We start from the raw sequence: 27,156 nt of genomic DNA on the forward strand, positions 1-27,156 counted from the left end.
ACATGCTTTAGCATTAGGCAATATCTTGAGTTGCCATCGTGGGTAAAGAAGATGACTGTATCAATTGAAGTGACCAAAGGCCTAGTATTATTCTTAGGAGATAAACAATTTAGAAACAATTAATTAGAATTTGAGCAAACTGAATGGTTGTATCCTAAGACTAGAGAAATACAGCTACTCAGGGCATTATGGAGGCAGGTGTTGGGAGTGTTCTACCAGACATCTGTCCTGCATTGTGGATCAGAAACAGAGAGCTAATCGAATTGTCAAGTCAAATCAAGAGCTACAGCCTGCTGGACAAGGCACAAAATCAAAGAGGTTATAGATCCATTTGCCATCCTGCCTTGTTGGCAGCAGATCCCAAATTCATGGGGCTTATGATACAGATATTCAGAAGGCAGGTAGGCAGTTGTTATATAGGAGGTGGGTCCTTCTGGATCTTTGGACAGGATTTGGATCTCTAATTCCAGAGATGTGTGACTATCTTATTATGGTAGAGGCAGCCACTAGGCTGGGAGTCAAGGATAGGATTTGATCCCTAAGCTAGGATTGGCTATAACAGTACTGGAATCAAAAACCAAAGCAGAAGAACAACCTTGAAAGCCAGAATTCTGGGCCTTTTTTGGCTGTACCAAAGGAGATTTAGGAACCTAGAGTTCAGCTCTGGTATCTTGGATCTGGGAGGTGGGTTAAAAGCAAAGGCTTCCTATAGGAGGAGCCAAAGCTATTTAAATATTAACTTCTTTGTTCGATTGGGAACTAGGGTGAGCAGCTTAGTTGATGCAGTCATAGTGAATGAAATCAGACTAAAGGAGGCTGATAAGAGCATGTTGAAATTAATTAGGTAAAACAGTATGAACAGAAGCTGACTTGCTAAAGAGTCAGAGTTGGATTTCAAGTGAAATTTCTTCTCATTGGAACTTAATTTTATTATTCTTTTGTCTGAATATTATAAATATGATTAGGACCGACTGAAATAGATTTGATATATTGGTACCCACTAGAAAATTATACTGCCATTTATTTATCTATCACCCAGATATTTGTTGAGCACCTGCATTGTACTGAGAGGGTACAGTGGGAATAGATCAAGCACTTTGTTAGATAAGTCTAAATTTCTCTTGGGACAGGATTATTTTACTTAACTTATAACAGAGCAAAGTTTATATATGAATTAAGAAGGGTGGAAGAGCAGAGACAATTATTCTATGTTTTCTAACATGTCTATTGTACACTTACTAAAGAAACTTATTTTTATGCAGAATGCTAATACTTCAGCAAGGGAATAATACAAGTATGGATGGGTATTTTGGAAGAGATTGGCACTGAAATAAAGAAATAACTTGAGTTTGAAAGAATAAAGGAAGTGCTGATAGGAGTAACTACTCTTGTTCTAAATTAAATAAGCAACAAAAAAAATCAGAAGTGCATTTAATCCCTGATTTTCAGTGGCTGTTCCAAACCTTCTTATGGTCACATGAAATTGGTCTAGTACAGTAAATTGTTTCCTTCAACAACTAACTTTTCCTTCAAGTGATTGTTTTAAAGTTTTGTCTTCCAAGTTCTTCTTTAAATATGCACCCATCATATTGGATTATATTTAATCCAATCTCTTATATAACCACTATCATTTTGGATTGTTCTCAATTCCAGTGGAATTAGGATTTCTTAGAACTGTTTGGTTTCTTGGCTTGCATGGCAGGCCCAAAAAAGACTTGGAAGGTACTTAATGATGGAAGGCAAGCTCTTTGGAGCCTCCACCCATAGCAGTATGGTAGGTAAGGTATATCTGCTACCATGATCAGATTTTCCCAAAATTGTTATATACACAAACCTATTTTTAACAGTCATCTTTTCTTCTTCATTATTGCCAGCTCTGGGATCAAATGGTTCAGGTTCTTGCCTGCTTTAAACCTGCCTTTAGATCTCTGTAATTCAAATTGAAATGTCTGAAATAAGGAGTGTATCATTTAACGATAGAGTAGTTTATTTGTGCTGGGGAACTCCCAATTAATATTTCAGGATTATTTGCTAGAAAACTAATTCATTCCTTCTTAACTCCATGGAGATGAAATTCACATTCACTGTGAGGAGTGAGTTAATGTAGATAAAGTACTTACAGCAATACTGGCACATTGTAAGTGCTCGAGAGATGTCAGATATTACTATTACTCTTTTCTGAAATAAAGACTGAGAGTTATAGTTTGGCCAAGATTGTACACTTGATCTCAGCCAAAAGGCCGGAAAGCGATGGCCAAGATTGTATAATGACCTGAGTTTGCTATTTCTGGCTCTTGAATTTACTACTGATAACATTTACTCATAGCAGACATGAAGTGTTGATAGGAAATAGTGACATAAACTGCTCGTGTCTTGGTATGCATTCCTTTGAGGTGTCTAAATTGCTGGATAGTTGCATGGTAGGCAGGGTTATACTGTGGAATGACATGGTTTATTTCTTACTTGTATCCTTTGCCCATCAGGATTATCTAAGGCTTTGTGATGTTCCAGAGCCCAGGCTGAATGGAATAGCTGACATCAGGACTTGTCCCCTTTTCTGTGTGTGTGGCAGAAGGAAACAGAGCCCTGTAGAGACACATTTAAAATCCCTTTGTCCAGAAGTGACTCCATTAGTCCTGCTCACTACTCATTGGCCAGAATGAGTCAGCTGGTCTTACTCAACCACAAGAGGGCCAAGAAATGCAGTTCTACCAAGTATCTGCAAGTAGGGATAGCAGGATAGCAGCTGGTGAACTGCACTAATGACTGTCACACTAGATTAATTAGATTCATTTTACATGGCATTCCGGACTAGCCATCTGAAAAGTGTATGCCACTGGCCATTAGCGAGATTGTGCAAGTTTCTACATTACTTACTACAGATTCATCCCCACTAGTGAAAAAAGAATTCAGAAATACCTGAAAATGATCTAGATGGTATTTAAGATCGTCCTTAGTTATGTAATTCTTGCTTTAAAGTACAATGTGTGATACAAAATATATTTGGTGATCTTCAAATTAAGTAGTTTTTGTAAGTGAAAAGCAAGGAAATTATGTTTTAAGGAAATGTATTGGCATTTATTTGGTAATATTTATAAACCATAAAGAGTTTAACATTCATAGCAGTATTTTGATATTGTTGCTTGCTATTGCTATTGTTGAATCTTTAATTTTTTCTTTTTTTTAAATTGAAGTGTAGTTGCTGTACAATGTTATATATTACAGGTATACAGTATAGTCATTCACAATTTTTAAAGATTATACTCCATTTATAATTATTATAAAATACTAGCCGTATTCCCTGTGTTGTACAACATATCCTTGTAGCTTATTTTATACCTAATAGTTTGTATCTCTTATAATTTTTCACTTTTTATTAAATATTTTTCAATAGATACATCTTTTGTTTTATAGAAACTATGATTTAGGGCATATTCATAACTGTTTTATGAATTTAGTCAACTAGGAAGAGGAACATGGTAGATTTGGAAAACTATAGATATTTTAGTATTTTGGAACATAAAATGGAAGATAGAGATACTGGTAGGAGATGAAGCCAGGCTGGTAAATGACAGGTGAGGGGAGTCATTAATGAAATGCCTTCATACAGTGTAAAGCAGTTCTGCTGTTATCATTGTAGGTACTGGGGAGCCATTGAAGAATTTTGAGGAGGGGGCAATGTATTCATATTTGCATATTAGAATATTATTTTGTTGGTAGGGTGGAGGATTTAAAGGAAAGGGGTAAAATTGGTGAGAGACTCTTAAGAAAGTTATTTAAGAGAGTCTCAGCGATAAAAGTCATGGTGGTCGTGTGGATTGTAAGGAGATGAATTTTAGACCGTTTAGTAAGATAGAACATAGTGATTGGATGTAGGAGGCAGTGAAGGGAGAAGGAATAAGCTAGGATGACTCCTACATTTCAGGTTCAGGTAACTGGGAGAGTGATGGCACCATTTGCTGAGATAGGAAGGGGAACAGGGACAGGTGATAGATTTGTTTGGACATGTTGAGTTTGATGCCTGGAGATGCATAGGTATATAGAGCCAGGAGGCAGTTTGATATTACGATTTGAAGTTCAGGAGTGAGATCTTGGCTAGAGGGTGAGATTTGGGTGACCTCAGTGGCACTTGAATAAATTGCCTGGGGATATTTTATGGAGAGATGAGACCACTGAAGATGGCATCTCAGGAATACCAGCACTTAATGGGCATGCAGAGGAAGAGGATCTAGTCCAGGAGACTGAGAAGTTGTGGCCAAGGAGGAAGGAGGCTTAGACAGGGAACCAAGATAAGGGAGCATTTGAATGAGGAGGAGGCAGTCAACAGTGCCCTGTTGCTGATAGACCCAGTGAGGAATTTTACTGAGAAGTTAGATTTGGCTAATATGGAGCTATATGTGACACTGATCAGAGCAGTTTTGTGGAGTAGAAAAGGCAGAAACCAAATCACAGTGAGTGAAGGAGTGCATGAAGGAGGCTGAGAAAGGATAGTGATTCAAGGATGAGACACAAAGATGATGGTTACTATTGTTTTGATAAGAGAGAAACTTTATTTAAATGTGGTATCTTAAGTCAAATTTCCTAGAGGCAGAACTTGAGATGGAGATTCTTGCCCAAGTAGTCTATTTTTATGAAAGAGTTCTGAAATAATGCAAAATTATTTAAAATTTAGTTAGTAAAATCACAACATAGATCAAAAGTTGGAATTTGAGAACAGGGTACAGAGAATGAGCTAGATTTAATGATAGAAGAAGTTGGGACTGGCTGGTAAGAGTGAATTGATAATGCAGAGCACAGAACCAAGGATGGAACAGGGAGGTGCTCCAAAGAAAGCCAGATCAGGTTTTAGGAGCAAATGCACTGGGGACAGTGGGCCAGGAGAAGGAAGATATTCTTGTGGCGGTTTTGGGGAGCACAAGCACCTTCTAGAGTAGGAGTTGGCAAACCTTTTCTGTGAAAGACCAGATAGTAAATGTTTGAGGCATTATGGGCCATGTGGTTCTGTCATTATTTCTCAACTCTGCCATTGTAGCACAAAAGCAGCTGTGTTCCGGAAAACTTCACAGGCTAAAAATCCAGCTGCTTCTGTAAATGCAGTTTTTGATGGAAAGGAGAGCCTAGCGTGCTTTAAATCCTAAAAGTTGCCTGTTAGCTAGAGTGGAGGCTGTGAGAGGAAGAGTAATGGCAGAGATAACTCCTGGCCAGCCTTGTTGTGGGCTCCTTCTCATCGGGCACTGGCAAAAGCCAGTTGTAGACTTGAAGACCCAGGTGATGCTGCATGAATGCTGAAATGAGCTGGATACTGTCATAATCCTTGGTGCATGGTCATTTCTTTTCCTGGAATCATTGGTGGAATGAGGTTTGGGATACACTGTGATGGAGACTCTTTGGTGTGTAAACACCACAGTCTCAGATACTTTGAGATAAGATCTGGTTATCTTTTGACAGTGAGGAGGTTGAGCCTTGGCAGCTGGATAAATTGCTTTTGGGCCTTCTGTCTGTCCTCTTCAATACGTACTTGTGTATTCCTTTTGGGGTAATCTGGGTCCTTGCAACTCAAAATATGGTCTGTGTACCAGCAACATTGCAGAATCTCGGGCTCTCCCTCAAGATCACTGAATGAAAATCTGCATTTTAACAAGATTCCCATGTGATTTGTATGAACATTTAATTTTGAGAAGCACTGATGTAGATGATGAAGGAATTAGGTGACTCCTCTATTCTTTTAAAATAAAAATTACTTGGGCACTATAGATAAAGGAGGAACATATATAGGACACTGCTATTATAGCTCGTCTTGGAGGAGAGTCATGAGTGCAGTGTTAACTTGTTGAGTCTTCAGAGTTTTGAAGTAATGATTTCCTTGTTTTAGCAGAATTAGACTCAGGACTCGCCCCAACCTCCCGCCACTATCCCAATTAGCTGTAGCAAATGAAGAATAGAGAGATTGTTCCTATAGTTGTAATTGGAAAAAAATACCAGTTTTTGGAAAAAAGATAGATTTCAGTCTATATCATGAACTGTTTTTTTGCCAGCAAGTTTTCTGTAATCCTCCTTTCCCCCATTTTTAGGATATCATTTTATAGTAAGTTCAAACGATCATGCTGTTTCTTGTTTGCCTCCAATTTTGCTCATTTTTCCCTGAAGAATTACCTCTCTTGTGTTTAATGTTTTTATGATGCAGGCTTTCTTTTTTCTTGAATCACTAATTGAGTTCTGCTTTTAGGAGCTTGCAGCATGTTATCAAACAAAGTCTTTTTGAAAAGTAAACTTACAGAATATTGAAAAATTATTTTAATGTACAGAATTTTGTATCTTGAAATAGTCCAGAGTTCTGTGAAACAGTTCCTAATAACTTGAGCATTATTATTTTTCTTTCTGCCCTCTTATGCTATTGTAATATCACATGCTATTGCGTCAGATGGGATTAAAAAGAAAAAGAAGACTATAGCTTAAAAGGTAAAGAACTGGAAGAGGTAAATTTAAACAAAAGCAGTCTGAAATTGCTTAAATGTCTATATTTTAAGTTTATCTAAAGGATATACTGTTCTTTAATAAATAAGACACTCACATCAATAATTTATTATTTAAAATAGGATTATGTTTTATCTGACATTTTCTTGACTCTGGTAAGAGAAATATTACGCCAAAAATTATTAATTTTTTTTTTTAGAAATAAGTGTACTAGAAGTTATTTATGTTTAATGCTTAAAGTCTGAATGCACAATCTGCCAAAGTTTTTTTATTTAGATAAATTTCACATAAGATAAAACTCACATTTTATTCACTTAAAAGGTTGCAGTTCAGTGGTTTTAATATATTCACAATGTTCATCACCACTGTCTTATTCCAGAACATTCTCATCACCCCAGAAAGAAACCCTGTTCTCATTAAGTAGTTACTCCCCATTCCCCTTCCCCTTAGAACCTAGCAACTACGAGTCTTCTTTCTAATGCTATGGGTTTTTCTATTCTGCATTTCATATAAATGGAATCATACAATATTTCTCCTTTTTGGTCTGGGTTCCTTTATTTAGACCATGTTTTCAGGGTTCATCTACATTGTAGCATGTATCAATACTTCATTCCTTTTTATGGCTGAATAATACACCACTGTAAGAATATACCAAGTTGTGTTTATCTTTCCATCAGTTGCTAGACATTCGGGTTGTTTTCACTTTTTGGCTATAGTGAGTAGTCCTGCTATGAACACTCATGAACAAATTTTTGTGTGAACCCATGATTTCAGTTCTCTTGGGACATACCTACCAGTAGAAGTATTGGGTCATATGGTAATTCCAAGTTAAACAAAAATAATTTTTGTAATGTAGATCACTAAAATATACTGTCCTCAGACTTTCCTGACCCAAAAGCAATTAGTCTCTGTAAATATACACACACAATTTTAGCTCTGTCCATTAAAAACTTCATAAGGACAGTTAATCTCCACAGTAGGAGAAAATATGTGCAACACATCTATCCAACAAAGGGTTCATATGGTCTAAAGTTTATAAAGAATTTTCACAAATCATTGAAAAAAACAGATAAGAAATGGAAAAATGGGCAAAGGACTTAAACCCTTCACCAAAAAAAGAATATCTAAATGGCCAATAGATTTATGAAAAGATTCTCGGCTTCATCAGTTATCAGTGAAGTGTAAGTGAGAACCATGATGCATTTCCTTGATAACCTACCTAAAGTGCTAAATCAAAAAGGGCAGACAGTAAACACTAAAAGTTGGTGAGGTGTAAAGTAACTGGAACTCTCCTACACTGCCAGTGGGAATGTCAGTCAGCCTAGCCACTTTGAAGAACTGCTTGGTATCATCTGCTAAAAGCTGCAGATACCCTATGATCCAGAAGTTCCATTCCTAGGTATATGTGCAACAGAGTATATTTGTGCACCAAAAAACATGTTCATGAATCATCAAAGTAACATTATGTAAATTAGTCCCAAATGGAAGCCACCCAAATCTTCATCAGTAGTAGCATCGTTGAATACATGGCTGTACATGTATGCAGTAGGTTATTATATAGCAGTAAGAATGGATGGACTACAGCTATGTGCACCAATTAACTATGAAACTCACAAACTTTGAGCCTAAACACAAAAGAATATTTTTATTATTCGTATAAGCATGTGAAACTATTTTATGGTTTTGTCAGGGTGTTTATTCTTGAAGTAGTAGTAGCTGGAAGGGGCAAGAAAGTGGTTTCCAGGGTGTTGGTTCTGGTAGGCAGAATTCTAAGATGGCTCTCAAGAGCCCCCTCCTCTGATATACATACCACATATGATCCTCTCCTGTTAAGTGTGAGTGGGACCTGTGAATATGATGGGATATTATTTCCATAAGTAAGTCACATTATTTGATAAAGGTAAAGGGATTTTGCAGATGTTATTGAAGTCCCTAATCAATTGGTTTTGAATTAATCAAAGGGAGATTTTTCCTTATGAGCCTGACCTTATCAAGTGAGCCCTTTAAAAGAAGGTCTAGAGGTCAGAGATATTCTTTTGCTGGCCTTAAAGATGTACGCTGTCATGAGTTCTGTAGTTGCATGGAAAAATTCTATTCAGATCCTATTTTTAAATTGGATTTTTTTTTGCTGTTGAGTTATATGAGTTCTTTATATATTTTGGATATCAATCAAGGGAAACATCAGATATATGATTTGCAAATATTTTCTTCACAATTTTTAAAGATTATATCCTATTTATAATTATTATAAAATGCTAGCTATATCCCCTGTATTGTACAATATATTCTTGTAACTTATTTATTTTATACCTAGTAGTTTGTGTCCTAATCTCCCAACCTTGCCTTTCCCCCTTTCTCTTTCCCCACTGGTAACCACTAGTTTCTTATCTGTATCTGTCTCTTTTTAACTTCTTTATTTTGAAGGTGATAAAACTGGGACATGTTTCAGGTTAGGAGTGGTGTGACGTGCTTCAAGTTAAGTATAGAACAGCAAATCCAGTACCTTAGTTCTTGAGGACTCTACTTCTATGACCATTTCTTCCTATCACAAACCTTCTGGAATCCCAAGGATATAAGTGCACATCATTTGGTTGTTATGTTGTGGCTGCAATTTGGGTCGGGATGGCGGATATTGAGAGTAGGTGGTAACTTTTTCGGGTTCTAATTAGAGGTATAAGCTGATATGAAGATATTAGGGAGGTGCAGGGGAGATATTCATTCAGCCACAGATGTCTACTATGCCTGTGTTTATGCTGTGCCTTGGGATGTCCTTGTCACAGATTTTCTTTGTTTTGAGTATCTACTTCTCAGAAATGGCTTCCTACTGTTCCAAGTTTTCTAAGACTCATGCTGGTTTACAACTTTCCTCTTCCTTGAATTAGTATGAACTTAGATACTGCCCCTGCTTTTCCCGAGTGTGTGGAAACAGGAACTGGACTCTCTCTTTGTGTGGGTGAATGAGTGTAAAGACAGGTTGAAGTCAATCATTGATCACAAAGAATCTTTGGGGTAAAATGTCCACAGATTGAAATACTAAGTGGTTTAAGAAAGCATTTGGAAATTAAATGTATTTGGTATGGCAAGCAAATGCATGTAAACATGTTGATCCATGAAATATTTTTATTTGTTCCTATTTTTGAAAATAGCTTTATAACTTACGGCTTTCTCTTTTTTACATCTCTGATCCAGAGTTCATAGTACTGTAATTTGGAAAAGCTAGAAATATTAAAATTTCAAGGGTAATGCATCTCTCAGTATTTCCATTATAAAATGCAATTTTAAAGGGTTTAGAAGTCAGCTATAAAAATTTGTTCTTGGCTGATACTTTGTATACAAAAATCTCTGCCCAGGATAATTTTCAGAAGAATTTTTGCAGTGGCAATAAACTGTGAGGTTATACGGCAGTACCAGCTTACATTGAACTCATTTTTAATGGTTCTATCAAAGTAGGGGAAAGATGACAGCTTTTAAAATGATTCAAATAAAACAGTATGAAAATTATGTTTCTAGCCTTGTACTTTCAGAAAATTTTGGTTAAGAAAATGTTACTCTACCATCAGAAACTCACCATTGACTTAAGTATCAGAAATAATAGCACCCCCAAATCCAGCATAAGCCCCAATTTAGATGACTTGAGAATAATTCTTTTAAAACCAGATTTTAGCAACTGATTTTGAAAGTAGTATTTGGGCCTTCTCAGTGACTGTGTAACCCCACAGAAATTCTTTTGGGCCCCACTTTTTAAAAAATAGCTTTCTGTTTGGTACCTGAGCTTAGCTTTCTGCAAAGCAAGGAAGGAAGTGCTAATGGGAAAGTCAAAACATATTTCTTACATGACTGAGACGTACCCAGTGAAGCTGGAGATCCTCTTGTTAATTCTTCCCAAAGTTTTGGGTAGGTATTAGCTTGAAAAGATCAACCACAATGTAAATAAGCTCCTTGCTCTTATAGTATTATGAAAATGTGTGCACATACAATTCCACTGCAGTTTACAGCCTGTGGCCAGGTTTCTTTTTTTATTCTTTTCTACTTCTTCCTCAAAATTAAATCTCATAAGCAGATTTCCTCAGGGATAATTTTATATGTGGTGGCCAGACTGGTCTCAAAAGAGTGTCAGCTTCTGAACCTTGGAAGTACAGTTCTTGTGCATAGAGCCCATGGGAACATTTGAGGTCTTATCAGTTTGAAATGAAACTTGACTATATGTGAAATATGAATTGGAAATGATATTGGATGATATATAATTGTTCAGAAATGTAGTCTCCGTGGTGGATAAGGAACCACCTCACTTGTGAAAAACTTTCCCTGCCTTACTGTCTAAAGTAATGATGCTATACCATGCTTTGGGTCAAACAGGGTAAAAACAGCAAAATCAACAAGAAAAAACCCTGTAGTTTTTGCTCTTAAAGAAAACAACTTTCTTAGACAAATTATTCTAAAAATCAGGTCAGTGTTCACTCAGAGCTCTTAGGAAATTTGCTTTAGATTCTTAGGGTTGTCTTGTCTACCTGTTGGGTCCTCCAGCTCTGAATGTGCTGAGGTAGAAGAAAGCCTGCTTTGGCTTCAGAGATTGAGTCATGTTGCTTTCTCTGGAGTCATCTCTGATGAAAGGCCACTTCTCTGTCCTTGCCTGGTCCAGTTTTAGGTGGCTTGTTATAGGGGAGAGACAGGTGCTCATGCATCTTAAAAGGGAGAGAAGGGTACTACCATACCATCGAGGAAGTGTTTGAATTTACAATTCCTGAAAGTGGGTATGTTTAGTATAGAGATGCTTTTTGGGAAAGAGCAGATTATGCCAGAGGAGTAATCTGTTACTATCGTTATTTTGTTCCATTGCCCCAGATTTGGCCAGTGGAAGCCCCCTAAGATGGCGCCTGTGTTTTTTTTGACATGTTCTTATCATTCTTTGAACACTTTATTTTCTGGAGCTGTTCCAGCCTTATCTTGTACTTTCCCTGTGAATTTCCCTGGAATTACTCATTTTCTCAAGAAGCCCTGCCTGGTACCTTTAAGTGGAGAAATTCAGATATTCCCAAGGCCTTTTAATGAAGAGAGCTAAGAAATGTATGTATATGTATTTGCTCATATCTCTATGCCTGCCTGCCTGCCTGCCTGCCTGCCGGTCTACCTACCTATCTTGAAAACTGTCAGTTTACACTGAAAGCTCCAGTTCCAGTGCAATACCACAGGGTTTCTTATAGTTTCTCCTTTTCCATATTTGTAACTCCCTTCTCTAATGGTGAGAAACCTGGCTCTTATTGTCCACATATTTACTTATTTTGCGCATCCCTCTTTGTAACCAATATGCTGACATTGCGGGCCTGCTATTCCACTAGGTCACCTCTCTGGCTCAGGCTTCAATCTCTGCGGCTGCTACCTCCTCACTAAGATTGTGATTTTTCCATCATTGTACCTTATTATTTCTGAGCTTGGGTTCTTTTTAAAGTTGGGAGTTCTATCTTTTCTACATAGACTCCTATAGCCAGTTGATCAGTGTCACTTGGTATACAAGATCCTCAGCTCTACTTGTGTTTAGAGTATTACTTCTATCTTGATACCTATCTTGATGGCTGTCTTTCTTTCTTTTAAGCATCAGGTTGAGAAAAAAGAAAAGAAATAAAACAGTGTGTGTGTGCATGCATGTGCATTTTAAGGTACTTTGGATGACATTCAGAGCTCTCTTTGTCAAGGAAGAGCTCAGTCTTCCTTTGTGGTGTGTGTGTGTGTGTGTGTGTCTGTCTGTCTGTCTTCGTAAGCTTTCAGCTCTGCTGTACCTGTCTACTAGTTGTCCTGCAAACATGCCTGCTTCCTGGACTTTTTCTATATCATCTTTTTCACCAGTATCCATCCTCTTGACTCATGCTCTTACCACCATCCTAAGCCCTTCCTTGGTCATCTCAGCAGGAAGCAGTCATTCTTTTTGTTGGAGCCTCTACCATTCAAAGATATTTACTTCTGCTTAAAGATATTTGGGAATGTGCTTTGTGGGTCCTACTTATTTCTGGGTGTCAGTAGGCCAAAACTACTTATGATATTTTTGAAAGTATTTTGTTAACTATTAAGGGTCACCTCATTGTAAGATTTAATGCCTAATAGATGCGTTGCACATTATAAGATTTTAATAAATGCTTATTGGATTTTGAATTTTGTCAGAATGAAAAGTATTTGGCATTTTTCAGTTGATGACTTTGGCTCATACTTTCAGATATTTTAATTGAGTTTTTGCTTTCCTCCGTATATAGATGCTAAGCTTGTTTGGCTTGGGTACAAAAGAGATTAATTTCATTCCCATATTTACATATAGTAAAATTCACCCCCTTTAGCATCAAATTCTATGAATTTTAAAACATATGTAGACTTATGTAACTACTACCACAGTCAAGATAGAAAATGGTTTCATCCTATCCACAAATTCCCTTGTGTCCCTTTTTAGTCAACACTTCCCCTAACCCCACAGCCCCTGCCAACCACCAATCTGTTTTATGTCCCTATGGATTTGCCTTTTCCAGGAAGTCATATAAATGGAATTATTTTGGGTCTGGCCTTTTTCTATTAGCATAGTGCATTTGAGGTTCATCCATGTTGTTTACTGTTGCTGAATAGAATTCCATTGTATTGATTTTCCAAAGTTTGTCTATCCAGCCACCAGCTGAAAGATATTTGGGTTATTTTCAGCTTTTAACCATTAAGAATAGAACCGCTATGAATTTTGCTATGTCTTTGTATGAACATATGTTTTTATTTCTCTTGGTTAAATATCTAAAAGTGGAAATGGTGGATCATATGGTAAACGTATGTTTGTCTTTGTAAAAAACCATGAAGCTGTTTTTCAAAGTAATTGTACCGTTTTTCACTCCCATTAAAAATGTATGAGACATTCATTTTCTCCACATCCTCAGCAGGGTATAATATTATTATTTTAACCATTCTGGTGGGCATATAGTAATATTTACTTTTGGTTTTAGTTGTTTATTATCTTCTGTTTTGCATTTTCCTGATGACAAAACGATGCTGAGCATTTGTGTGTGTGTGTGCTCATTGACCATCCATATATATTTAGTCTTTTCTGAGGTGTCTATGCAAGTCTTTTACTCACTTTTCAACTGGTTTGTATTTATATTAATGAATTGTAAGACTTTATATGATATGGATATATATATATTTCATATCGTCTGTGTTCTTACTAGGTTTTTTTGTCTAGTTTTTTTTTTTTTTACTGCTTACTTGATAAATATCTATGATTGGGGATTTGTTTACTTTTTCCCTTTACTTTTGTCAACTTTGGCTTCATCTAGTTTGAAGCTTTTTGTTAGCTGCATGTACATCTGTAATCTTTATATCTTGCTAATGCATTGACTTTTATTAACATGAAATGATTCTCTTTGACCTGGTAATGCTTTTTTGTCTTGAATTCAACTTTGTTTGATATTAATATAGCTAATCCAGTTTTATAAGAATGTTTTCAAAGATGGGAAGTGATAGAGAACATTTGTGTAGTAATATGAGAAAGGTTTATTATGGAGAGAGAAGGGGCAATGAAATAATGGGAGAGAAGGTACTACCCAATGAGCAAAGCCCTATAGGCAAGAAATCGTATTCAAAGCTGGATCACTCTCTCTGTGGTTTGAGGTGGGAAGAAGGAAAGGATTGTTGCAGATACAAGTCAGTTTTTTTAGAGTTGATCATACCTTAAATCTGTTTTAAAAATCTAACAATAGGTGCAGAGTTTATAGTGTGCCAGCAACCACTAATCAAACGTGGTTTCAGTTTTTATTATCAGTACATAAGTGTGGTAGTTTGAGTGTTGGCTGACTTTTCAGATAATTGTGGTTAATCTTCTTACTATAAATTGGCTGTATGGAGTATCCTTAGGCTCTGGGATTGTGGCCTTTATATTAATGTCCTGAATATCCCTTGCTCTGAAAATTTTTTATTGTAAATTGTCTGGTTTTCTGAAATGGTCTAAAAATTGAGCTTATTTTCTGTGAGATCCAGGATTTGTGTCTCAAGGATGTGAAATTCATTTTGCTGCAGATAATGTGATGTGAAGGAATCTGAGGTCAGATAAGCTAAGTCTCTATACATGTAAAAGTAATCAGATGCAAATAAACTTTAACATGTGCTTTGCATCCTTGAGCATGTTATTTAAACTTTTAAGGTTGTTCTCTTTTCTGAATGATGTTACATTCTTGCTTTGATTCCATATCAAAAGTTAGGATTCTAAAAGGAGAATGATCTTTGATTCATGGAAACAGTTGGAAACTGTAGGCTTCTCTATGAATAAAAATACAAATAATTGTTTTAAAAAGAACCCCACTTTGAGCATTTCTAAGGAGACTTCAACTTTGTCCTTTACTAGGACTGAAAAACTGGCCACATTCCCTAGTGATTGATTCAGGAATGGGCATGTGACCCAAGTCAACTCCAGCAGTGTGGTCCTGAGACTTTTTTGCAAAACACCTAGATGGAAGTTTCTGTGTTTTTTTCACTAGGGTCTCTAAGAGGATATATTCTGGAGCTACTAGAATCCTTCTTGACATATGAAGAGTGGGTGCCCTGGTATTAGAGCTAATGTAAGGAAATCTGAGCCTGTGCACGTGTGAGTGCACGCATGCACGCGAGCACACACACACATACCTACAAACGTCAGATGAGCCTCTCAATCTGATCAGACTGACCCAATTATATAAGCTAATCAATTACTTTAAAAAAGCCAATTTAAGTTAGTTTTTTTGTCTCTTGCAGCTAAAACAGTCATTATTAATACATTGATTATGCTTTAGAAACTTAAGTCAAAATGCAGTAAAGAATAAGGTTCCAAGAAGAGCAACCACTGTGCACAGAGTTACGTGTACTTGTGTATATTCTTCCACTAAATCTCAACACTTATCTGTTTCTTCCTCCCAGGAACTCTGTTTTTGGAAGTTCTATCCAGTTCTTGTCTGTCTCTCTGTCCCCTCAGCACCCTGGGTCTCTCTCTGTCTCTGTCTCTCTCGAAGTATTCCCTGAGGTTTGCTTCTATTTAGCTTCTTGCCTGACTTCACTTTATCTGTTCCTGAGTTTCAGAACTTGATGTGATATTCTTCCAAATTATTTTCCCTACCTCTCTGCTCATTTCTGGCATCAAAATATTGACTACCTTGCTATGGAGATTAGTTAGATTCTGTTGTGTTCTGTGAACTGTCTCTCCTCTAAGGGGAAGCACACCTGCTTCTTACACCTACTTCTTGGTGACCAGGTACAAAGGCTTGGTTGTATCAGGGTGAGGTGTGGTTAGTTAGTTTCTTGTGGTTGCCGTGCAGAAGAGGAGAGAGGGCATATGTTACAGGACACCAGAATTCTGTTTCAAGTCCTGTGATCTCTTAGGAACACTGTCCAGAGACCCTAAAGCCGGAGTCGTCAGACTTCTGCACTCTTCCTCTCCTGCACTACAACCCTGGTCTGCACAGTGGAGGGCTCCTTGATGCGGATCATTTCTCCAAGAGTCCTTTCCCCTTTTTTTCTTAAAATATTTAAAACAAAATCAAACAATTAAAAAAGGCGGTTATATAGTTTTCCTTACTGTACTCACAGAGAAATAGAGGGAGACAGGTCCCGCTGTTCTAAGTTGTTAGAAACCTGATTTTGAGTTGGTGTGATCTAAGCCAGGAAAGAATTTACAGTGGCCTGTGAATGGTGTATAATGGAAGGAATTGGCAAGTCAAATGAAAATGGTCAAAAACAGTCAGTGGGTATTGAGAAGGTCCAGGTCTTCAAATGATAAGCCAAAGAACAAAGAATTAGTTTCTCTAGGGAAGAGAAATCCACAAAAGCTTTTGAGTAAGAAGGTAATTTAATAAGATTTCTTATTTCTGTAAATGTGTAGGATGGTGGCACTGAGAATACCAGGCAATTTGTGGAAATATAAGAGCACTTATATTTGAAAGTGAAAAGACAAGTGAAGGGTTTGGCGAAGCAGTATGTTTGGCAGTAGGAAGAGTCAAATATGGTAGTGAAGTTTTGAGTTTGAAAAGGCCTGGAAGAAAGTGGCAGTCATGTTGGTAAAAAAGAGAACAGGAAGGGGAAATGCTTTGAGGGGAAGGGCTGGAAGGATTTTTGATATTTTAAGATTAAGGTGATAGTAGCACACTAAGATGAATTGTGTGGGAGACGTTGTATTAGGTACCGTATTAAGTGTTGCAAATGTAACAGTGAACAAGCACAAAAAAGTCCCTGCCTCCATGGAGCTTGCGTTTCCTGGAAAAAGACATAATAATGTAAATAAAATAGCATATGTAGCATGCTCAATAGTGGTAGGTACTGAAGAGGAAAAATAAATAAAATAAGAAAGCTATGAATTTGGGGGTGGAGTTGATATTTTTAAATAGGGTGACCAAAGAAGGCCTTCTCGAGAAGGTGACTTTAAGAGCTGAAGGCAGTGAGGGAGTATCCTTGTGAAAATCTTGGGGAACAGCAAATACAGGCCTGACGTGTTCAAGGAATAGCGAAGAGGCTGAGGTGGAGAATAGTTGGAGGCGCAGACAGAGGGATCACGGGGTGGGGACAGAGATCAGGTAGGGCCCTCACATCAGGCAGGATTTGGGTTTTTGCTCTGGTGGAGGTGGGACACCTTGGAGGATTTAGAGCAGAGAATTGACATGCTATGACTTACAGTTCGTAGGCTCACTCTGACTGCTGTGTGCGGAATAGACTGAAAGAGGGCAAGAGTAGAAGCACGGAAACCCCCTTGCGAGGTCTTGCCTGTATCCTGGTGAGAGATGACAGAGCCTGAACCAGGGTGGTGCCTTTGGGGCAATGAAGATAGAGCTGATAGGATGAGCTGATGCATGTGATGGTGGGCGAGGGAGGGGGAGAGGGAGAGAGGGAGGAATTGGTCCATTGATAAAGATGGTAAGATTTTTGGCCTGAGTAACTAGAAGAGTGGGGATAGTTCTACTCCTGTTAACTAAATAAAAGGTACTTTTGGATTAACTACCATAGGCAAACAAAGTTCCCAGTAACATATATACCTTTAAGAATGTCTGTAATGTCTTTAAAATAATAGTATCCATGGTCATATTTTATAACGAAAGCAGCTTATTGGCAAGTCTTGTCAAGAACTCCCTGTGGAAATATCAATTGCTTTTCTTGGCTCCAAGGTATTTCCTGAACAGTGTATTATACTTTGTCCCAAGTGTGCTATTAAGGGATTTGAAAGTTTGTTAAAACATGTGTGGCAAGTGAGTGCTGTCACTTAAGCCCAACCAGAGGAGCCAAGAAATGAAAAGCGGCTCCTAGGTGGACTTCATGACATGCATTAGCTCTAAATCAGAGGCTCAGGTAGTGGGATAGGCAGGGCGTTATCCCCTGTGCACAAAGCCCTCAGCTGACACTGCTTTAAACAGCCCTTTCAGCAGAAAGTGCCTGTGGACATAGGCATATATAAATCTCTTTGGAAAACTCCATTTTACCAAGTTGATAGCAACCCCCTGCCCCAGAGGAGTGTCACAGAATTTATATGCTTGGAGCAGAATTTTCCAGGGCTAATATAGACTGGCTCTTTTTACAGGATTTAAAATAGCACCCTTCAAAGATAGCTTTTATGTTCAAGGAAGAGTTTTCCTATATTGGTACACAGGGAGACTATGAAATGTTTCGTGCTTGGAGTTTGGGTAAGCCAGCATGATGGATATGTTACTTGGCATTTTTATTTAGGATTCCATTTAAGTTGGTTACAGGGACTCTTTCTGTTGCTCCCCAGTTTTGAAATACATTATATTAATTATGAAAGGTAGGGAAGGAAAATCAAATAAATATCAGTTTTGAAGTGACTGGTTTCTTTATTCTGGTGCGTTTGAATTGCTATTTGCAGTTGATCTAATTGACAGCTCAGTGTAAACATCTTCCCACCCTCCTTCTGAGGGATAGATTGATCCTTTATTTACACTCTGCAGGAATCAGGAAATGTGCCTGAAATCTGTGCTCAGATCTAGGCCTTCTCTTCTTTATCTAGGCATTAATGATTTTCCTTGCTAAAACTATTGTTTTCAAATTGGTAACTGAACTTCATGATTATATTTGGGTTTATATTCCAACTGGAGTTAATAATTTAGACATGAAGGCCTAGAATTATTTTAGAAAAATGCATTTATTTAAATATCTTCCAGTTTTATTCATTTGCATATGTATTTATATTTGCTTTTTTAAACTTTTTTTATTGAGTTATAGTCATTTTACAATGTTGTGTCAAATTCCAGTGTAGAGCACAATTTTTCAATTATACATGAACATATGTATATTCATTGTCACATTTTTTTTCACTGTGAGCTACCATAAGATCTTGTATATATTTCTCTGTGCTATACAGTATAATCTTGCTTATCTATTCTACGTTTTGAAATCCCAGTTTGTCCCTTCCCACCCCCCGCTCCCTTGGCAACCATAAGTTTGTATTCTATGTCTATGAGTCTGTTTCTGTTTTGTACTTATGTTTTGTTTTGTTTTATTTTTAAACAGTTTTTATTGAGTCATAATAATTTTACAATGTTGTGTCAAATTCCAGTGTAGAGCACAATTTTTCAGTTCTGCATGAACATATATGTATTCATTGTCACATTTTTTTCTCTGTGAGCTACCATAAGATCTTGTATATATTTCCCTGTGCTATACAATATAATCTTGTTTATCTATTCTCCATTTTGAAATCCCAGTCTGTCCCTTCCCATCCCCCACCCCCTTGGCAACTACAAGTTTGTATTCTATGTCTATGAGTCTGTTTCTATTTTGTATTTATTTTATTTTATTTTTTTTAGATTCCACATATGAGCGATCTCACATGGTATTTTTCTTCCTCTTTCTGGATTACTTCACTTAGAATGACATTCTCCAGAAACAGAAACATCCATGTTGCTGCAAATGATGTTATATTGTCAGTTTTTATGGCTGAATAGTATTCCATTGTATAAATATACCACATCTTCTGTATCTAGTCATCTGTCAATGGACATTTAGATTGTTTCCATGCCTTAGCTATTGTAAATAGTGCTGCTATCAACATTGGGGTGCAGGTGTCATTTTGAAGTAGGGTTCCTTCTGGATATATGACCAGGAGCGGGATTCCTGGGTCATATGGTAAGGCTATTCCTAGTCTTTTGAGGAATCTCCGTATATTTGCTTTTTATGATGGTAAGTTTCAACTGTGATAAAATGATTGGTGTCTCTTCCCTGGTTTCCAGACATAGTGCATTAGTGCAGGGCAGTGCAGTATCAACATTATATAGACAAGCATCTGAATTTAGCTGGCTCTTGCTGCTTGGTAGTTATTTATTTCTTGTAATTTTTTTTAAAGAATGCTTCTTTTGCAGCCAATTCAAGTTTTTCATGTTCTCTTCAGAAGAAAAGTAAAGGAAACCGATATTTATTGAGGATATTTTATATGCCAAGCATTTTGGGAACCTCTGGGGGATATAAAAAATGAATGTGGTGTGGCTTGCTGTCTGGTGGAAGAGAGAAATATGCCAGAAAATAAATGGAATATATATAGCCTGATCAACAAATCACATAATGAAAGAATAGTTAAGGAATAGTAGTGGAACAAAGGAAGGAAACAGAACATTTCTTAAGAGATGGGGGAAGTTAGTCAGAGAAGCATTTACAGAAGAGCTGGATCTTAAATTTTGATTGGGTATTTGCCAGGCAGGCAAAAGATGCAGAGGCATCATGCATTGGGTGTTAATGGTGGGAGATGGCAGTGCAAAGCTCACTCGGAATCTTTTTGCAGGAACTCTCCCATAGGAGTGTCCAGGACTAAGAGCAGTGGACTTAGAGCCCTAGATCTGTGTGCATGTCACAGCTCTGCAATTTAGTAGCTGTAGGATTGTGACAAATCTGAACTTGTTTTTACCCCTGTGAGATGGAGATAATTATTCTGTGTATCACCCAAGGTCATTGTGTGGATCAAATCAGCTAATGTGTGTAAAGCACAAGGGAGATTGTACAATAGGAATGTGAAGAGTGATAATGACATCCTTAGTGTTCCCCATATTTGTAATTATATTTAAATTCTCTCAGGTTCACTAACTCCTATCCTTGCAGAACCCCCTTTGAGTCTTTTCTCAGGGCTCTGTTCTCAGCTTCTCTTTTCAGTTGACGCTTGGCTTAATGATGCTTAGTGAAACTGAGATTCAAAGAGATTAAGTAACTTTCCCAAAGTGGTTTGCAGCAGAGCAAACCCAGTGTGTAGACTACAGTTCCTGCTCTTAATTACTTTTCCCTGCTTCCCCACTGGACTAACTTTACAGTAAAGACTAGGCTCATTAATTTGGCATTCAGAGCTCTTCATATCTGCTTCTTCATCTACCTTTCTCACTCTTACTGCACATTTTCACTGTTACTTGCCTTTCCCAAAGGAAAATTTGCATTTTCTTATCTTGCTCTTGCATAGGTGTCCTTTCCCAGCTTAGTCTCCTTTATATGTGTTCACCTGTCAAAATCCTGAGTGAGGCAGGGCAGTGTAATGGAATAAGCCAGGGCAGAAGTAGAGTGGATCTGTTTTCTACTTTCCCTCCCAGTCGTGATCTGTTACAAAGGGCAGGACCAGTGGACATTCATACCAGCAGTGTAGTGCTTGCTGTGCATTCTTGCTAACATTTGATATTGTCAGGATTTTTAGTTTTTGCCTATCTGTGGTTTGTAGTGTTATCTCATTGTGGTTTTAATTTGCATTTCTTTGATGACAAATGAGGCTGAGCACCTTCCCATCTTTATTGGCTATTTGGTGGTAAAGATTCACTATTTTGTTAAGTGTCTGTAAGCCTATCCCCCATTTTCCCTATTGGAATGTCTTTTGCTGATCTATAGGAGTTCTTTATGTATTCTGGATATGAGCACTTCTACGATTTATCTTTTAAATTTTCTTTTACGTTACTTTAGGATAAAAGGAAAAATTTAATTTTAATGGAGTTAAATTTATCATTTTCTTTCATTGCAGTGCTTTTTGGTCATGTTTAAAATGTATTTCCCTATATATTTTCTCAAATATTATCTTCTAAAAACAATTCTGCTAGACTTTTAGAGTAGCATCTTTCTTAGCCATTTTCCATTCACATGATTGCATAGTGTCTGTGATTTAGCAAGCGTTCTTGTCTTCAAAATAGTGGTGTTCTATAAGGCAGTTTGCCATTTCTTTGCTGACAAAGGACTTATGTTCCCCTTAAAGTACAGAAGTCATTCTACACTCACCCTCCTTTTCCAAAAGGTATATTTTTTACGCTCTGTGTCTCTGAACTCAAGATTCTGGACTTAGGCCTATTCCTTTCAATGGTAGGCTTCTGATAGCCCTCTCTCAGTTTTATCATTAATAGTTTTCAAGGTTACTCCCAGGTACTACTGAAGAGGCCGGATTACTTCTTTCCACCCCCTAGAGCATAAGGATTGCAGCCTGCTGGAGAAAGGGGATCACCTTTTCCTCTCATCACACTGCCACTCCATTACATCACCCAATTTTACCCTCCAAAATGAGACAATAGGTAGATTATAGATCTATCAGTGGTAAAATTAACTGCAGGGTATATCTGACAAACATTTCTGTGTGTGTGTGTGTGTGTGTGTGTGTGTGTGTTTGGGTTTAAAGAGGGGGGTGGTTCAAGGAAATTAAAATTAATAAGTATTATAGTGTGCTATTTCTTGAGCATTTTTAGTACCTTCAAGTGACACTTTTATTTCATATCAGGACTCCCCAACTGATATCTGCCTATATTTTCACTATTTATTTTTATTAGCAGGGCTTATGTGATGCTGATCCCATCCTGTTTATGGAACAAGACTGAGAGTGAAAAAGTTCTGTATGACCCGGTGATTTGATTCCCTTACTAATCCATTTCTGTCCTGTCCTCCAGAAACTAGACTAAATCTCCAAAGGAGAAATAATCTCAGTTGCAGCATGCACTCGGAATAACAAGTGCAGTCAGCTGCCTCTCTCAGGTCTGTGGAGGAAACCAGAGGAATTTAAAAAGTCCTCAGTTAACCAGGTCAGTAATATATGCATTTTCCTGAGGCCCCCCTCTTTTCACTCTGAACCCAGAGCTCTCCAGAATATGGATCAACCTGAACTGGTAGCCTTCAGCACCAGACTTTATCCTCCTTACTTTTGCATTCTTACGGAGTGTTTTCTGTTTGTTTGTAGATGCATATTTTTCTGTGGAGGAAGTGTTTATAGCTTTCACCTGATTCTCAGGGGGAGCTGCTAAACTTCAAAACTGAGAACCACTGAACTAGACTTTTCAACTTTTTCAACGTCTGTCCCACAGAAGAAGGCCTCTAACTTTACAGAGCAAGGGAAGATTGGGCTGCTACTTTCTAAGCCACGTACTCCTGTGTCTGGAAATTGTTCTCAAAGCTCTCTTGCATCCTGATGGTCTTTCATATTCATTTTTTTCATCTTTCTACCCCTTTATCTATCTGTTTACACATCAAATATTGACCACCTAGATTGATTATGCAAGTTGCTACAGAATATGCAAAGATATATAAACTATAACTGATGAGTATATAGTCTTAACAGATAAGGTAAATCACATAAATAGACAACACTAGTATAGTGAAAAAAAGTGAGAAGTGCCGTAGAAGAGGTAGATATAAATTGCTTTGGAACTTTGGTTAAGGGAGAAATTACTCTTGTCTGGGGCAGGTAGTAGGGCATGAGGAGGAACTGAGAAGACTGTGGTGGATTCTGGGTTATAGAAAATCCAAGCCATTTGTACTAGATCTTTAGAGATGAGACTTGAGTATACACTGTGTCAGGCCTACCATGGTCTCTTCACAGAGCTTACATTTATCAGGAAAGGCAGACTCTAAACATGTCATATCCTAATTAATTGCAATTCATTCTTTCATTCAACATGTATTTGAGTGGTTACTAAATGCTGTTCTCAACTCTTGGAATGTAGAAGTGAGTAAGCCAGCCTCTGTGCTCATGAAACCTACATCCTAATTGAGAGACAGAAAGTAAATAAGTATGTAATACATTGTCAGGTAGTGAAAAATAAAGCAGGGTAAGAGGATAGAATAATAACAGCAAGGTGGGGCTGTTTTAGTTGATGTGATCAGGGACCGCCTCTCTGAGAGGAGGATATTTGAGCAGAGACCTGAACAAAATGAAGAGAGCAATCCCTGTGCATAGCTGGGGAAAGAGTTTTCCAGATAGAGGGAATCGTAAGTGCCAAAATCTCAAGATGGAAGGTTTTGGTATTCTAGGAATAGCAAGATTAGCTGTAGGATTGGAGTGTAATTTGCAAAGGAAGAAGTTGTAGAAAATGAGAATGGAAAAATAGATATGGGCTAGGTTTGACAAGACCTTGTGGCATGGTGATGGAGACTTTGGGAAACTTATGGGAGAGTGACATGATCTGATTTGTTTTAAAAAGGTCACGCTAGCTGCTTTGGTCCAAAATGAAAATCAGGAGACCAGTTATTGCAGTAGTTCTGCAAGGAGATAAAGGTTGCTTGAATTTGTATAATAACAGTGGAAATGGCAAAAGGATATATTTTAAAGGAAGGGCCAGTGGGCTTTCTTGATGGACTGAATGTGGGGTGTAAGAGGGAGAGAGTCAAAGGTGGTGCTGTAGTTTGGTGCCATCTGCTGAGAGGCAGTGCTGGGAGAAGAGTGGGTTCTGATGGGGACCGAGGGTTCTCTTTAGGTGCCAGCTGACATCCAGATGAAGATGTCAAGTAGGCAACTGGATGCAAGTCTGAAATTCAGGGGAAAGTTGAGGCTTGACATTTAATTTTTTGGAATTAATAGTGTATAGAGAGATTTAAAGCAATGAGACTGGATCAGATCATGTAGGGAGTGAGTGTAAATGAATCCTCTGCCTAGTGTTGTTTAACATCTTCCTCTGTTCCCTGTATCAGGTCAAATTCAAGTTCAATTTAGGGGGAAAATACTGCATAGATGGTGGAATGTACTTCCAAAGTATAGTGCATAAGGAAGCACTTTGGTTCTTTCTCTTTCTATGGTATTTATATTGATCAGTGGGTTCAGGTATTGCTACTCTCGTCCATCTATTATAAAACTCCACCCCAATCAGCATTTAGCAACCATTGATGATCATTTTCTGAATCCATTATTTCAGTAGTGATCGCAAAATGGTAGTAGTTAAAGTCTTTCCTTCCTTCTTTTTTTAAATATATATGTATTTTTTTTCTTGAAGTATAGTCAGCTTACATGTTGTGTCAATTTCTGGTGTGCAGCATAATTCTTCAGTCATACATGAACGTATATATATTCATTTTCATATTCTTTTCCACCATGTTTCCTTCCTTCTTAATTAGCTGAAACTCTTAGTGCCTAAAACACCAGTTCTTAAGTATAGCTAATCTAAACCATGGAGATTATCGTAAAGTCAGAACTGAGTCGGTTTTGAAATGTACTGTACACAGTTAAGCTTGCTGTACTCTGGTTACTTCTTTCTACTGGTCTCCTCTTCCCATTGACTTTTCCTCGAACTTTGTATGTGTAAGCCAAAGCATAATTCTTAATATGTAGGTAGGCAGAATCATAGTGATTACAGAATTCTTTTTGTATTTTATTCACACATGTACACATACATACAAAGACTATCTTTCATTGTGGGATAGTTGAGCCTTCAAATTTTATAAAGTCAGAATTCTGGTTGCCCCTGTAATATTTTCTCTATGGTCTGTGGGAATCAAATCCTTTGTGAAACTGATGACAGCAATAAATACATAATAGAAACCAAAGGCCTAGACCCTTTGCTTGACACCTTTCCAAAAGACCACATTTTACCTACTAGTCTTTTTTTTTTTAAGTCTTTTGTTTGTTTGTTTGTTTTACTTTTGTGGGGGAGGTTATTAGGTTTATTTATTTTTAGTGGAGATACCGAGGATTGAACCCAGGACCTCGTGCATACTAAGCAGCTCACTCTACCACTGAGCTATACCCTCCCCCTTACCTACTAGTCTTAACTCCAGAGTGTCAGTTGTTTTCTTTCACCCTTACCCCCAACTCTTCTCTGTCTGAGATAAAAGTATGTATAGGATGATGTAGAACAACAGTAGACCAGTGGTAATGTTATAGCCTTCGTGCTTCAGGCACCATATGCCTGTGTACCTCCTGCCTGTGCTTTGGGCTGTTCTGACAGTGCCCAAGGTTGTATTAATTCTTTGGAGATATCAAGGGCAGATCTAAATGTTACTGAATTTGCCAGGCACACTTAAGGAGATTGAATAGATTTGCTGATTTGAATGATAGCAGATTCTTTTCCTTCTCTAATCCGTCAGTGAATTCTCTGTTTTTTGAATGATATACTTTGGGTCAAATATGAAAACCAGGACTCAAATGTCAAGGCAGAAGTGTCGAGAGGAGAGCTGGTTTTATAATTGTATATTAATTTAACACCTAGCTGTTGCTTCACTCTAATGTTCTCAAGCAGGAAGGGGCCTGAGGGGAATCTTTTTTAGAGGTTTCTGGCCTAGCCAGTTGAACATTTTTTGTTTGTTTGTTTGTTTGTTTTACTGTCAAAGAAAAGGATCCTTGTTTTTTGGGAAATAATGAGCAAACCTGGAAATAATGAATAAATGAATGAATGAACAAATGAATAAACAAATGAATCTGACAAGGGTCAGAACATGGCAAGAGTTGAAAAAATTTCAATAAATGTATTCAGAAATTAGGAATCAAGTTTTCAAAAAGGCACAGTTTTGCTCAGAAAAATTCACCATTGTATACAAGTTTTTCTGTTATCCCATTTTCATGAAGTCAAATTTTTTAAAACTTTGGGAATAAATTCTCTCTCTATATAGAATATATAATATATAGATATATAAATATTAATTATATTCCATACCTATGTCTATATATATTCTATATATTCTATATATAGTCTGTATTCTGATTGTGAATATCTTTGTAATATTTTACCTTTATTTTCTGGGTGTATATATAATATTCATTGTCTGGGGACTAATGTTAATTGAAATCTGTGACATTATAATGTTTTGGGAAAGATTTCTTTTAATAACTTTTTCTACCTTGTATAAAATGAAGATCTTTCATTAAGCATGATCTTTGTGTGATCTAATTCGAACATTAATCTGGTTTGTTGAAGGCAAACATCTAATTTGAAACCTCAGGGTTAAACTCAGAAAAATATTAGACCTCTCAAATATAAACATGCAGAGAAACTGCTAGAACTGCTCACTCACTTTATTCAGGTCTCTGCTCAAATGTCACTTCCTCCAGGAGACATCCCCACAGTCACCCTACTGGTTGAGCTAGCCTAACTCTCTAATAACCAGCATTTCCATATTATATATTTTTTCACTAGCATTTTTCACTATTAGGCTTTTGATTGTGAACACTGTTGTATCCTCGCCGCTTGGAACAGCACCTGTACCATGAAAGATACTCTGTAATGATTTGTTGAATGAGTCAGTTGTTCACCGTCTGTTCTAGAGTATAGGCCTCATGAGGGTTCCTGCCATGAGATTGACCTTCTGGCATTTGTTTGAAGGAATGAAATGAACATGCTACCAATAGTGATCAAATTCATATATATATGGTCACATCTTGATTGTATGTTTAAATTGCACATAGATTTCTCACCCAGCAATAGATTATTAAAAGGATATGGTGTTGTAAGTAACATCTAGGACCTACAAAATCTGCTGTCTTTTTTGCTAATG

General features: G+C 37.3%; 1 protein-coding gene across 3 annotated transcripts in view; it reads left to right on the top strand.

The window, feature by feature from the left end:
- The window catches only part of DIS3L2 (DIS3 like 3'-5' exoribonuclease 2), a 315,313-nt gene that overhangs the window by 67,738 nt on the left and 220,419 nt on the right, over positions 1-27,156 (top strand). The window lies entirely within an intron of this gene.

Source organism: Vicugna pacos, chromosome 5 (genome assembly GCF_048564905.1).
Source record: "Vicugna pacos chromosome 5, VicPac4, whole genome shotgun sequence".
NCBI classification, from domain to species: Eukaryota; Metazoa; Chordata; class Mammalia; order Artiodactyla; family Camelidae; genus Vicugna; species Vicugna pacos.